This window comes from Apium graveolens, unplaced genomic scaffold, assembly GCF_009905375.1.
Source record: "Apium graveolens cultivar Ventura unplaced genomic scaffold, ASM990537v1 ctg3684, whole genome shotgun sequence".
In the NCBI taxonomy this organism is placed as follows: Eukaryota; Viridiplantae; Streptophyta; class Magnoliopsida; order Apiales; family Apiaceae; genus Apium; species Apium graveolens.
The window spans coordinates 71,024-86,588 of NW_027418213.1; the positions used below are offsets into that span (position 1 = coordinate 71,024).

A 15,565-nucleotide genomic window follows, 5' to 3' on the forward strand; every position below is an offset into this window, starting at 1 on the left:
AAAGTAAAAAAAAAAATGAATGGATCATTTTATTTGTGCAAAAAGAGAGGGAGAGGAGAGAGATGTGTTGGTGTCCGAAGATTGTGAGGAAGACAAGAATCCTAGGATGTAGCTTAGATTTTCAGTTGCACTACTCAAAAGTTAAAACACTTGTCACTATGAGTTTGTTTTTTTTGCAAAATATATTTTCATATATTACTATACTTGTTAGAGCTTGTCAGATTGAAGATTACCGAGATGAATAAATAAATAAAAATTTATTTCCCTTGTATAATACATTATAACGGTGAATGACCACTATTGGTTGATTATGATATTAAGAACCTTGAAAATCAAGAAAATGATCTAAATTTGTTCAGTCTAGAGGAGGATACACTACAAATTTTTCTTTCTGAAGATTTTCAATAAACTGCAGCGCTTGTAAATTTTATCTACTTTATTTCATTATGTATTCATAGAGTGTTTTGTTATCATCAATTTTTTCTTAATTTATGGCTACAATTCCAGTAGACATAAATTGGGGGAGATTGTTAGGAATATATTGTGTACTTGATGAAAACTTGAACAAAATACTTAGTAGATTTTATTTAAGAGAAATTGTAGCTTTCAACGGATGATCAATTCAATATCCGTTGAAAGTGTAGCTTATGTAACAATAAGATTAGTAGCACATTTCTGCATACTTAAATGGTTTAGTGAACTAGATTTCTGAGGAATTTTAAGTCATGTTGACTACTAGATTGATATGCAAGATAGGTTGGTTAATTGTAAATAGTTGATGCCTTGTAATCTTGTATAAATGAAATAGAGTCAACTGTCAAGAAAATAGTCTCAACCGATGATTCACAAAGCTTCAACTGATGCTCAGATAAAACTCCAACGGAAGATCTATATAGTCTCAACGGATGATCAACAAAAGTCTCAACGGATGATCAACCACAGTTTCAGCAGATGATTCAATGAAGCTTCAACGGATGTTCAAATTCAAAAGAGCAGTTGATAGTGACTTGACAGTCACATGCGTTGAATGTATGCAAATGGAATGTGGTAGCCTGTTTGTAGGGTTTAGAGAACAAAGAAGTATTTCCATTTTCATGCTAAACTGAAGATATTCAAAGATGCTGGAAAGAGAAGTGAAGCATCATGAAATTAGACTAGAAATATTTTGTCTTATTTGTTTGTCTTTTTATCATGTATCTTGGTGATATATGTAAACCAAGTGTGGCAAGTTGAAAAGTATCCAAGTAGTAAGCAATTATAAGAGAAATAGAAAAAGCTGCATCTGTAAAGAATTTCTCTGTTCTTTGTAAGTTTAACTTGTAAGTAGCTGTGTGCAAATATTGCATCACATAGTTCTCATATTAATATATATCTTTGGTGGAAAAGTTCAATCCACCAGAAAGTTTTTAAGTACTTGTATTTAAATACTTTGTGTTTTGATTTCTATACTTCTTTCATTCTGTACCACTGCTAAATCAAACACAGTTATATATTTATTGAAGAACTGTTCTTAAAATTCAAAAGAAGGCAGAATTACATTCAACCCCCCCTTTTGTAATTCTTGTTTAGATTATTTGGGAATAACATGAAGTTAAGGTGGGACAGCTTCTTGTGCCATAACCAACTTTCATCTTGACTTGCCTTGCTAAATAGAAAAGTAACAGATTCTGCATTTGATGAGTTGAAGTCAGCTAAATACACATTTCCTTTTCTCACACAAGTGGGAACCACCTTGTTACTTTTCTTGTTGGTCACAACACATGCTTCAAAGTTAAATGTTATTGAGTTACCCTTATCACAAAACTGGCCGATACTCAACAAATTGTGCTTGAGTCCATCCACTAAGGCAACCTCCTCAATGATGACATTATCCTTTGAAATCAAGCCATATCCCACAGTATAACCCTTGCTGTCATCTCCAAAAGTAATACTTGGGCCAACTCTCTCCTTGAACTCAGTGAGCATGGTAGAATCTCCAGTCATGTGCCTTGAGCACCCACTATCCAAATATCAAAGATTCTTTCTGTTTCCTTGCACACAACAAAATCAAATCAAGTTGATTTGGTACCCAAGTTTTCCTGGGTCTTGTTTTGTTATCCTTTTTCTTAGGTTTCGTAGGCTTTTCCTCATATGACTTAGGTATTTAAGATTCATTCTTAGTCAGTTGAGTAGAACCCTTAAAACCATTCATTATTGCATAATTATCATGCACATGTTGGTTAACATGGAAAAACATATTTTATGCAAACATGTTATTTCAGTTTGGCATGCTAAATGACATTTGTGGCATACTAAATGCAGCATAGTAAGGATTTTGTGCAAATGGCATGTTAGCATACTATGCATTCAAATTATGTTATTCCCAAACAATGCAACAAGAATTACAGAAGGGGGGTTGAATGTAATTCTGGTTTCTTTTTCTTATTTTAAAACAGTTCTTACTTAATAATATAAGACTGTGTTTGATTTGCAGTAATGCGGAATAAAATAATAATAAAAATCAAATCACAAAGAAATAAAATACAAGGCTTTAAAACTTTATGGCGGATTTGAACTTATCCACCAGAGATATATATTAAGATAAGAACTCTGTGATGCTTGAATAACACACAGCTGCTTACTAGTTGAACAACAAGAACAACTGAGAAATTCTTTATAGATTTTGCTTTATCTATTTCTCTAGTTTTTCTTTCTAACTTAGAAATTTTTCAACTTGCTACACTTGGTTTATATATTACCAAGTTACATGACAGTAAGACAAGATAATAAGATAAACTGTATCTAGTCTAACTTCATGTTGGTACACTTCTCTTTCCAGCATCTTTGAATATCTTCAGTTTAGTATGGAAATGGAAATACTTCTTTGTTCTCTAAATCCTGCTAACAAGCTGCCACATTCCAATTGCATACAATCAACGAATGTGACTGTCAAGTCACTATCAACTGCTCTTTTGAATTTGAACATCCGTTAAAGCTACATTGAATCATTCGTTGAAGCTATGGTTGATCATCCGTTGATACTTTGGCTGATCATCCGTTGAAGCTTTGTCTGAGCATCCGTTGAAGCTTTGTGAATCATCCATTGAGACTATCTTTTTGATAGTTAACTCTATTTCATTTATACAAGATTACAAGGCATCAACTATATACAATTAACCAACCTATCTTACATATCAATCTAGTAGTCAACATGACTTAGGTATTTCTCAAAGATCTAGTTCACTAAGCTACATAAGTATGCAGAAATGTGCTGCTAAACTTATTGTACATAAGCTACTCTTTCAACGGATGTTGAAATGATCATCCGTTGAAAGCTACAAAATCACTTGATTAATATCTACTTAGTGTTTTGTTCAAGTTATCATCAAGTACACAACATATTCCTAACAATCTCCTCTAATTTTTGTCTACTGAAATTGTAGCCATAAATTAAGAGAAACTTGATGATAACAAAACACTCTATAAATACAGAATGAAATAAAGTAGATAAAACTTACAAGTGCTACATTTTCTTGAAAATTATCACAAAGAAAAATTTGAGAGTGTCTTACAGATCTTTTTCAAGGTGCTCCTCTAGACTGAGCAGATTTAGATCATTTTCTTGATTTTCTTGACTTCTTTCCCATCTTCACATTATTTTTCTTAATTTGATTTGGAGTTGTCTGTAGAATTCAGATTCATTCTCATTTGTCTGATCTAGCTTTTCTTGCATCTCCATAAGAGTTTCATTACTTGCAATCTTCAGTTGATCTTCCAATCTGAAAAATCTTCTTATGTTCTTTTCATCCTTGAACTCCATAATCCAGTAAGGCCTTAAATGCACCCTATCTCCAGTGAGAGGGATTGTCAATACTCTTGGGAGTGCATTTGATCCCCTCCAGCTATTCCTTATCTCCTCAATCTTGTTCAGTACCATTTTCTTGACTACTATGTTGAATCCAAAGTTTTTCTTGATTGAGGAGAAAATGTTTACCAAAGTTGAATAACCTTCACTGAGAATTCTGTGAAGTGGCCATGTGATTTCTTTACCACCCTTGTACTTAAACACTAATCTCTCTAGGAGATGCCTATAAGCATCAATGGATCTGACTTCTTCAAGCTCATTCTGATAGAGATTTATGTCTGAGAATTCTTTGATGTCACATATGTAGAGTTGATCTCTTTTGCTGACAGTAGGCTTGGGCTTGACCACTTGCTTGGAATGAAGCTTGGTAGGTTTGACTTTTTTGACTACTCTTTATTTTGTTCTCCTTTGTTTGGAAAAGATGGGAAGATTGAATTCAGGAATAGGCATGTTGTCCCAATCTACAGGCTCAACCTATGGAATGATATGATCACCATGAAAGGTGATATTGGGATCAACCTTGAATTTAGCCTCTTTCACTGTGGGAATGGCTGGTTGACTTGAAGTTGTAGATTGGACTGGCATGTGATATTCCTTGTCATCATCAAAATCAATCTTCCTCTTTGTATGGATCTTATATCTAAACCTTCTTTTATCTGCTTTGGCTCTTCCTTATTTCCTTCATCAAGATTCTTAAATGTCTCAGTTGGTAATACAGCTTTTGTGATTGCAGGTTTTTTAGCTTGGTTCTTGGCATCTAAAGCAGCTTGCTTTTGTTGTTGTTTGATCCTCACCTTTTCCTCTTTCTTAGCCTCTGCAAATTATGGACGTGCAGCCACTACACATATCAGTTTACCATTTCTGTATATTTTGACAATCCTTTTCTTTAACACTGAATCTCTAGGATCTTTGAAGAAAGCTATGGACCTTCTAAGCATCTTATTTTCATCTGGCCTAGGGGTTTCATAGGATAGGTCCAGTGGATTTTTGTCTGAAGTTTTTGAATAATTTCTTTTTGGCTTAAAAATCCCACTGGCCTTTGGTGACTTGATAATTGAGGGTTGACCCATTTCTAAGTTCCCTAGGCTCATTTCATTTGCTGATATTTGTCTCAATTGAGAGAAGTGAGAAAAGACCTTGTCTTTCTTCTCAATTGGACCAAATTTCTTTTTTATTTCTTCATCAATTTTCTTCCATTTATCATCCAGTTCTTTCTCAACTGCTGCAACATCAAGCTTCTTGAGTTTTTTATTTGATTCCAACTTAGCAGCTGCTATCTGGATCAGATCAATGCTGTCCAAGACCGGTGGCTTAGGAAAAATAATTTCTGGCAGAATTACTTGACTGACTTGTATATTTAGCACATTCCCCCCTCACTGATTTGCTCTCCTTGGCTAACTGGGACAATTGAGTCTTTCTCCCCCTTTTTGTTAGTATCAAGTTAAATGGAGGTAGAAGTCTGTGCAGCCACTAGCTTTTGAAGCAACTGAGTTTGTTGGGCTTGATGTAAATGGATTGCAGTGATCTTTTCTATGCAGTAAATGTTAAGTGGCATTTATGTCCACTTAGAATTCTCTATAAAGGCTTGAATTGACGGTTTGTACTCAAGTTATTTGTGTTTTTGATGTATTTTGTAGTGTTTTTGCATTTCAGGCTTATATCAGGAACTCAGGTGAATTGGCATTGATTTAATGCTAATTTGGTGTTAGGAATGTGTCAAGAAGATTGCTCGTGAAAAGTTCAACTCAAAACAGCAAGAAAAGCATAAGTTAGGAATTTCTCCAGAGAGTCAGCGCGCCCGCGCTGTAGTAGCGCGCGGCCGGACCAGGATTACAGAAGTGCAGCACGCCCGCGCTGGTGAAGCGCGCGGCCGCGCCAGGTTGAATTCCAGGGAATCCTGTTTCTACTCTAATTTTAATCCGGAAGACTTCTAATCTGCATGGGCTGCTATATATACATAACTTATGATCATTTTTTTATAACAAGACATACCAGAGCTTAAGGAGAAGGTGTAAGAAGGTCGTAGAGCACAATTCAACTAAGACAAAGAGGATCTAGTTTATTCTTGTGATTCTTTATTTTAAGTTATAATTTTGGATGCTAGTTTTCTTGCTTGTGAAGCTATACTCTTATTTCGTACTTGGTTTTATTATTTATTCAGTATAAAGACTATGTTTATTATACCATACTTTCATCGGAACCCACATTGATGATGAGTTCGATTATGGGCTAATCGTTATTGTGGGGTTCTAGCGGATTTATTTATAGATTTCTTTAGTTAATTTGTTTCGATGTCTTAGTGTGTGGTGATTGTATGATATCCTAGTATTGGTTGTGCTTATTCGTCTTATGAGCGTCACGAACTTATAAGATAGCGTGTTGATCTCTAATGAAGCGAAAGTGAATTTAGGGGTTTAGAACTTGCCATGGTAGTATAGGTTCATGTATTTGATATGCATGATGCGTAGGTAATTTTAACCATCTTACTTGCCATATATAATCACGATAGATAACTTGCGCATTAAACCTTTATGTTGTCAAATTCTATAGACATATAGGGTCTCAACATAATTGGTGTCTATTCAGCTTCTATCTCTTTTGTGGATGTCTGGTAGTATGGTATTCGTACAACGAAAGTTAGCATTTATCAGTTTCGTGTAATCTGATTAGTGTCATCATCATTGCATGCTAAGGTTAAGAATGAAAAGGCTATTGAATGAAGTATTTAATGAAGTTAGAATCCCATGTTTGTGTCATATAGTATTCAACTCTTTTAATTCTCTTAGTTAATATTCTTTAGTATAATCTCTTAGTTAATTGTAGTTATAAACAATCCCAATTTGTTAATCGTCTTAGCATTGAATAATAACCATAACATTGTTGCATAAGTACATAGAATAAAATTAACCTAAACCAGTCTCTGTGGGAACGAACTAGAATTAATTCTATATTACTTGCGATCGCGTATAGTAAATTCAAGAATCCTCTTCTTTTCACTCCGTGTTTATAATACATTATAAAAAGCTGATTGTTTATTTATCCTTTCGTGCACTATATTGCAGATAAATATGTGATTGCATGCATAAGCTTTAAAACGATGAGACATCATACAAAACCATTTTAAAACAAGAATTCACTTTTTTTAGCTATGTGGTGATTGCCACATGTTGTTATTTTCTCTAAATTCTTGATCAAATTAGTTATACACGTTATAAACGAGTTACTGATATAATTCATGTGGTGCTACTTGTGTGTGTATTGGGCAAAATACAGTAACTTACATTTCCATGGTACTATGGAAGGATGATGAAGACTACTTATGCTGACAGATTGCATTATGAATATAATCGCCTTGTTGATGGTTTGGCAAAATCATCATTTAACCACACATTCCTGATCCTGTGTAGCAGGTTTGCATTTATTTAAAATCTGAGTTCATATTGATGTTTGACCTTTAGTATTCATGCTCCACACTGACTCATTTCATTCATGAATTAAAAAATAGTCTTAATATTTGTCTCAAACTAATTGTTTGAACTATATATAAGTAATATCTACAAGTAACAAGTCAATTTCCTTAGTTATGATCAGAGCTATCACTTGTAACTATAGGTAGTACATGTAGCAGGCATGAGTTCTCCATTATTATTTTAAAAGAATTTGCATCAATAGACAATTTCTCGAAAATATCCATTACACTTTTTAATGAGTAATTTCCTTCTGATAAATTTTTATGCATACACAATATGCTGAAACTGGGGAGTTAATATGTTTTGATGGTTTAGTTTACTCTATGGGTTTTATTCTGATGAATGCTTACTGTTTAAACTATCAATCCAGCTTAGCTGCCATGATGCTTCACTTGCAATTAAGCCTGTCTTTGAACGATTCCATTCAGTTGTCATCACTTCTATACCACCAATCCCAATTTATATACACCATATTCGTCTCAATTTCAAGCCTGTTGTTTGTTAAAGTTTTATAATGTCCTTTGTAAGGGACTGTATTTCCCAATGGTTATTAGTCAGGGAATGTAAAATGGTGAGACGGTGGGTTACGATTTAGTTGTGCATTTCGCAATGCATATGTTTATGCCAATTATTCTCTTTACTATTTAAAAGTCTCTACTGTGGTTGTTAGACTCAAATCAAGAAAGTAGATTGTTTGGTAACTTATATCTTAATCATTCTTGGTGCTTCACTTACACAAACCTTTTTTTTAATTGGACTTCAGTTTCCATCCAGTCCTGCCCTGCGGTCATGTATATCATTATAGATAAGCCTCTTGTTGAGTTTCGAAAAAGTTCCTATTGTCAACGGTCAACCTTTTCTTTATACTTTTTTTGGTTTCAGTGATCAACTTCATGTTAGCACAAACTTTGATCTACGAAGTGATCCGGTGTTGAAAGACATTATAAAAAGCGTTAGTTAGAGATGGTGCCCGTTGTTCCTGATGGAGTTTTATGTTTCTTTATTAGTTACTCATATATGGATGGCATAGTAAAAAGTCAAAATGAATTGGGAATCCTGAAGGTGAATTAGACTTATCGTTTGAGGTTATATGCTGTAGGAGGTAATGCAACATAAGCTTGTGTTCATTGAGACACATGATGTACTTGAAACTTCATTGGCCTTGGGCAATTATTCACTACTAGAAAAAACACCTTAGACATCGGTTAAAAACCGATGTCTATGTAAAAACGGACTGATGTCTTCGCGACTGATGTTAAAGGTATTTTTTCATAGACATCGATTTTTACCCGATGTCTAAAGCAGTCTTACACAACGCTTTGGAGATATTTCTGATGTCTTATTTGCTATTACACAAGCTATTAAGAGGAATTAACATCGATTCTTGATAAAAAAAAAACCGATGTCTCTTTGTATATTAAATATCAGTTTTAAAACGTTCTGATGTCAATTTTTATTGATTTAGTAAACATGTTTTAAACAAAAATATTTGAATGTTTACTAATGGTTTTATTGCAATTAGACAATGTATTAATCACAAAATTGAAAAAACTTAATTCTTAATGCTCAACAAATACATATATATAATAACCTAATTGAATCAAAAATTAACAAATAAAATCTCAATGTATACCACTAATGTCAAATACGTCTATCATTCTATCATTAAAATAAATTACATTATTCACGGTTTGTAGCCTCCCACGTGCATCTGCTGCTCTAACACTCTAACAGGCATAAAAGACCTAGCTAGTAGTAATGAACTAATCAAGAGCCTGGTCACCATTTTCCACCCAGGAAGCTTGTGGTCGTGTAAGGTGTGGTCTACTGTATGCCCTGCCACAACAGAGCAGTTGAAACTATCTTAGAAGCTGCTCTACCACAAGGTAATCTATAGTATAAATTTTACGTCAAAAGAATGCAAATTATTGAACTATACCATATATATTGCAGGTGCTGTCATGAATCTGCAATGTAAAAATACAAGTACCCAATAGTGGTCCAAACAAAGACAGACAAGAATTGAAAATTCTTGATCAACGCACCCAAGACAACCACTACTTATGGATATCACAAATTCTGATGTATACGCATACAAACACTAAAGACGCACAACAGGGGACAAAAAAACAGCACACAACCATAAAAAAGATCTCTATCAACATTATTACACACTAATAAAATGAAGTGATAAAAGTAAGAAACAAATATGTAAGGATTAATATAAAAATCCAATTATGATAATCAAGCCATTGGATTGCATAATATGAGCATTTTATAACCACGTCGATTAGAGAAAAAGTTCAGATCAGATTCCAACTGTTTAAATTAAGTATCAACTTGTGCAAGGGTAATATTGCATACAATAGTAGTATTTGCATTTCCACCCAGTGTAGGCTGCAAAATGCATGTCAATTTGCTATCATGATCGGGAACGTGACTCCTGCATCAGATAAGCAGAGATGTGAAATTATTAGTGAAATTTCACCAAGTGAAACCTACACGTATTTGATTTGGACACATAAACCTACCCCTGGCTTTCAGCACCTTCACTTAATTACAGGTAAGTGGTAGCTCAATTTGGAACACAACAGATAGCCATATATACTGAAAAAGATTCACATGATATGATCTTTATAATAAAACATTTACCATATAATCTAAAAGAAAAAATTATAATAACATATTATCCAATCAATATGAAGTCAGTTTCTACAACCTTTCTTGTCCATAATATTTTTTAAGGGAAAAATAATATAACTTTTGTATTGTCACAAAATTCAGTACTCCAGAGTTTCCTGGTTGTTTTTAGTCACATTCTAAATTTATATAATTATTGATAACTGGCTTGTCTTGTCGTTTAAAAAATACAAGGGCAGGCTGCACCTGTAACACTCTGTACCTTATTCATACCATCAAGCTATATTAGAAGGTCAGGTAAAACAGCAAGTGATGCCTCATTTTCCCTATCACAAACAAAAAAAATTGATAATGATTAGATGAGACCAGATTTGTGAGTTACTTAGCAGATGGCAAACTACAAGAACTCTGCATCTCATGTCAACCCCCTGGGTAGAATAACCTGATAAACCAGAAAGCATGTTTACTTTCAAACCACAAATAAACCTTTGTATTTGTGGTCTCACAAGGAGCTACCACTTGCTATTCCAATAACGGAAGAAACAACATAAACATTCCAACTAAATATACTGAACTACGAATTAAATATTATTTTTCGCATGGATCCTGCGGAGGGTTTCATTTTTTTTTAAGATTTAAATTTACGTTTTCGTTGTGTTTATGTGCTAAAAACCCTTCATGCAAGTAGTATAAAATTTAGATCAAATTCGTTCCCACAGAGACTCTTTGGTTAATTTAAGAATATGCACCTATGCAACAATGATATGGTTATTATCCAATGCTAAGACAAATAACAAGTTGAGATTGTTTATAACTAAGAATTAAACTAATAATTATAACTAAGAGAACAAGAGTGGTTGAATTAATATATATGACAAACATGGGATCCTAACTTCATTAAATACTTCATTCAATAGCCTTTTTGTTCTTAACCTTAGCATGTAATGTGATGACACTAATCAGATAACACGAAACTAATAAACGCCAACTTTCATTGTACGAATACCCTACTACCAAGCATCCACTAAAGAGATAGAAGTTGAATAGACACCAATTATGCTTAGTCCTTATATGTCTATAAGAATTGAGAACATAACGGTTTAATGCGCAAGTTATCTATCATGATTACATAGGGCAAGTAAGATGGTTAAAATTACCTACGAATCATGCATAACAATTATACATGAACCTATGCTAGCATGGAAAGTTCTAAATCTCTATATTCATTGTCACTTCAATAGAGATTAACACGCTATCTTATATGTTAGCTACGCACATAAGATGAATAAGCACAACCAATACTAGGATATCAATCAATCACCACACACCAAGATATTGAAACAAATTAACTATAGAAATCTATAAGTTAATCCGTTAGAACCCCATGATAACGATTAGTTCATAATCGAACTCATCATCACCATGGGTTCCTATGAAAGCATGATAATAAACAATATAAGAGTACTAGGGTTCAAAGAAAAATCGAAAACAAGCATCCAAGTATCGCCTAAATCAAAGAAAACAAAAGTCTTCTTCTCCGTAGCCGTCTCGTGCTCTCTAGGTCTTCTTATTGCTCTCCCAGGTCTCCTTGTTGTTAAAAACGTCTTTTTATTGGTATATATAGGCTCCAAGATGACCAGGACTCTCAAAATCTTCAATTTCGACTAAAATCAGGATTCTGGGGCAGAAACAGGGCGCGGGCGCGCTGCTATACGGTGCGGCCGCGCTGGAATAGTGTTTTCAGCGGCGCGGGCGCGCTGACTCTGGCGTGACCGCACTGACATTCTGGAAAAATTCTGACAATTCTTTTTTTGGCCATTTCTTGAGTTCTGCTCGTCAGCATTAGGCGATTCAACTGTCTACGCGAAGCGAACGAGATTCTCTACAACTTGAGAATGGCCTAGGCTTACAATTCTGATCTATTTTCAGCATATTTCTTTAAAAAGCTTCTTTCTTCATTTAACTGATGCCTGAAATGCACAAACACAAAAACACATCAAAAATACCAATAATTTGAGTCCAAAACACCAACTTAAGCCTGAAATGAAGCGTTCCAAGTAGATATAAAATCCACTTATCACACCCCCAAACTTGAATCGATGCTGGTCCTCAAGCATAAACAGACTCAAAACTATAAAATAAACCTACTACATGAATGCAACTACGTGAATACAACTAAATGATAATGCAATTGATCCGCTCAGAATAACCATAACCAAATGAATAAGCCAATGCCTCTAAGAATGCAATGACATAAAATAGAGCTTGAATAAATCCCATAAACCAACTCATAAACCAGAATATGCATGTGTGGGATGCTTAACAGATATACTTTCGACACTAGATCAATAACCATAACTTATCTATCATCAAACCAATCACAAGTTTATAAACAGAATAGATGTTAAACGCATAATGACTCACAACACCTCCTTTCTACTAGAGTTATACAAGGATTCATGCTATTATTGAACACATAACAACGATGCTTATTTGACCGTGTAATGAATGAGGTCCCAAAAGACTTATACAATAATACCCATGTAGCGAGCATTAGGTTAGCGAATCCCAGACCTCAAGGTGATGGTGTTCACCTATTCTTCAACTTCCCTCTTGCCTGGACTGGCTTCTGTATCACTAGGAAGCGTTCCTGATGGTCGATTCAATAAGGAGTTAGCAATTTGCCTTATTTAGTCCTCAAGAGTCTTGATAAAAACAGCCTGACTTTGGCATATAAGAGCCAGATTTTTGCACATAAGCCTCAACTCCTCCAATTCATATTTTTTATTCGAATATTGACCCGCATCTTGAGTTTGTTGTTGAATTTGGAGTTGTTGTCTTGGTGCAAATTATTGCTGAAAACCAGGAGCATTGAATTACTTTTCTCCAAACTGCTGGAACGACTATTGCATCGCTTTCTGATTGTTGCTCCATATGAAGTTAGGATGATTCCAGTTGTCAGGATGATAAGTGTCTGGAGCTGGTTGCTGCCATCTCTGAAAGTTGCTCACAAACTGAGCTAATTCACTAGATATAGCGCATTACTCCATCGCATGCGAACCTGTACACAACTCACAAACACTGGTTTTCTGATTAACACCATAGTTAGCCAGAGAATCGATCTTCATAGACAACGCCCTTAGTTGAGCAGTGATAGTCGTAGCTGTATCCACTTCAAGAACTCATGCTACCTTGCCATATGGCAATCTCTGGGTTGTATACTGATATTCATTAGTATCCATCAGTTCAATTAGATCATTAGCTTCCTTATAGCTCTTTGCCCATAATGCTCCACCTGATGCTGTGTCTAGCATGGGTCTTGACTATGCTCCCAACCCGTTATAGAAGCAATTGATAATCATCCAATCAGGTATTCCATGTTGAGGACACTTCCTAAGCATCTCCTTGTAGTGCTACCAAGCTTCACATAGAGATTCTCCCGATTGTTGCACAAATTAAGTAAGAGCATTTCTGATTGCAGCTGTCTTCGTCATAGGAAAGAAATTAGTAAGAAACTTCTGAGCAAGATCCTCCCAAGTGGTGATGAACCTGCTGGTAGAAAATGTAACCAACACTTAGCTTTATCCCTCAGAGAGAATGGGAAAAGCCTCAGCTTTATAGCATCTTCAGAAACACCATTGAACCTGAAGGTGTCGCAGATCTCTATGAAATCCCTAATATGCGTATTGGGATCTTCCGTTGAAACACCCCCAAACTGAACTGAATTCTGTACCATCTAAATTAAGCTAGGCTTGACCTCAAAGGTATTAGCTATGATAGCTGGCCTGACAATACTAGAGTGAATGTCATTGATCTTAGGTTGAGAAAAATCCATCAAGGCTTTCGTTCGTGCTGCTGGATCTTCCATTATAATGAGTACCTGCAACACAACAAGTAAACCGTGAAAGTAAAAGAGCCCGAGTCAGTGAACTTTAACGACCACTGATGATAAGCACATAAACTAAAAATTAACACCGAGTCCCCGACAACGGCACCAAAAACTTGTTAAGGCGAAAACACGCGCTAAAATTCACGCAAGTATACGCGTTCGTAAGTAGTATAAGATCTAGATCAAATTCGTTCCCATAGAGACTCTTTGGTTAATTTAAGAATATGCACCTATGAAATAATGATATGGTTATTATCCAATGCTAAGACAAATAACAAGTTGATATTGTTTATAACTAAGAATTAAACTAATAATTATAACTAAGAGAAAAATAATGGTTGAATTACTATATATGACAAACATGGGATCCTAACTTCATTAAATACTTCATTCAATAGCCTTTTTGTTCTTAACCTTAGCATGATGGTGATGACACTAATCAGATAACACGAAACATGTAAACGCCAACTTTCGTTTACAAATACCCTACTACCAAGCATCCGTAAAAGAGATAGAAGTTGAATAGACACCAATTATGCTTAGTCCTTATATGTCTATAAGAATTGAAAATATAACGGTTTAATGCGGAAGTTATCTATCGTGATTACATAGGGCAAGTAAGATGGTTAAATTTACCTACGAATCGTGCATAACAATTATACATGAACCTATGCTAGAATGGAAAGTTCTAAATCTCTATATTCACTATCACTTCAATAGAGATTAACACGCTATCTTATATGTTAGCTACGCACATAACATGAATAAGCACAACCAATACTAGGATATCAATCATTCACCACACACCAAGATATTAAAACAAATTAACTATATAAATCCATAAGTAAATCCGTTAGAACCCCATGATAACGATTAGTTCATAATCGAACTCATCGTCACCATGGGTTCCAATGAAAGCATGACATTAAACAATATAAGAGTACTAGGGTTCAAAGACAAATCGAAAACAAGCATCCAAGTATCGCCTGGATAAAAGAAAACAAAAGTCTTCTTCTCCATAGCCGTCTCGTGCTCTCTAGGTCTTCTTATTGCTCTCCCAGGTCTCCTTATTGTTAAAAACATCTTTTTATTGGTATATATAGGCTCCAGGATGACCATGACTCTCAAAATCTTCAATTTCAAATAAAATCAGGATTCTGGGGCAGAAACAGGGTGCGAGCGCGCTGCTACAGGGCACGGCCGTGCTGAAATAGTGTTTTCAGCGGCGCGGGCTTGCTAACATTCTGGAAAAATTCTGACAATTCTTCTTTTGGGCTTAGCTTGAGTTCTGCTCGTCAGAATTAGGAAATTCAACTTCCCACGCGAAGCTAACGAGATTCTATACAACTTGAGAATGGCCCAGGCTTATAATTCTGATCTCTTTTTAGCATATTTCTTTAAAAAGCTTCTTTCTTCATTTACCTGATGCCTAAAATGCACAAACACAAAAACACATCAAAAATACCAATAACTTGAGTCTAAAACACCAACTTAAGCCTGAAATGAAGAGTTTCAAGTAGATATAAAAATCCACTTATCAGCTAACTTTGAGTGGAAGGGGGATCATTGTCACTTAGTACCATTCTATGTCACCTAAGAGTTGCACTTAGGAACACTTTGTCTATGCACTTAGATTTTGTATTCTTAGAGGTGAGGCCTGAGTTTATCATTGAGTTTATTTGTTAGTAAGAGGTCAGTAGAAGGTTAGGCCATAGGTGTGGC

At 35.0% G+C, this 15,565-nt stretch overlaps 1 non-coding gene across 1 annotated transcript; it reads left to right on the forward strand.

Moving 5' to 3' along the window:
* Positions 1–13,326: 13,326 nt before the first annotated feature.
* Positions 13,327–13,433, forward strand: LOC141701290 (small nucleolar RNA R71). Its single transcript, XR_012566733.1, has one exon. It is a non-coding gene; the product is annotated as a small nucleolar RNA R71 (small nucleolar RNA).
* The last annotated feature ends 2,132 nt before the right edge of the window (positions 13,434–15,565 follow it).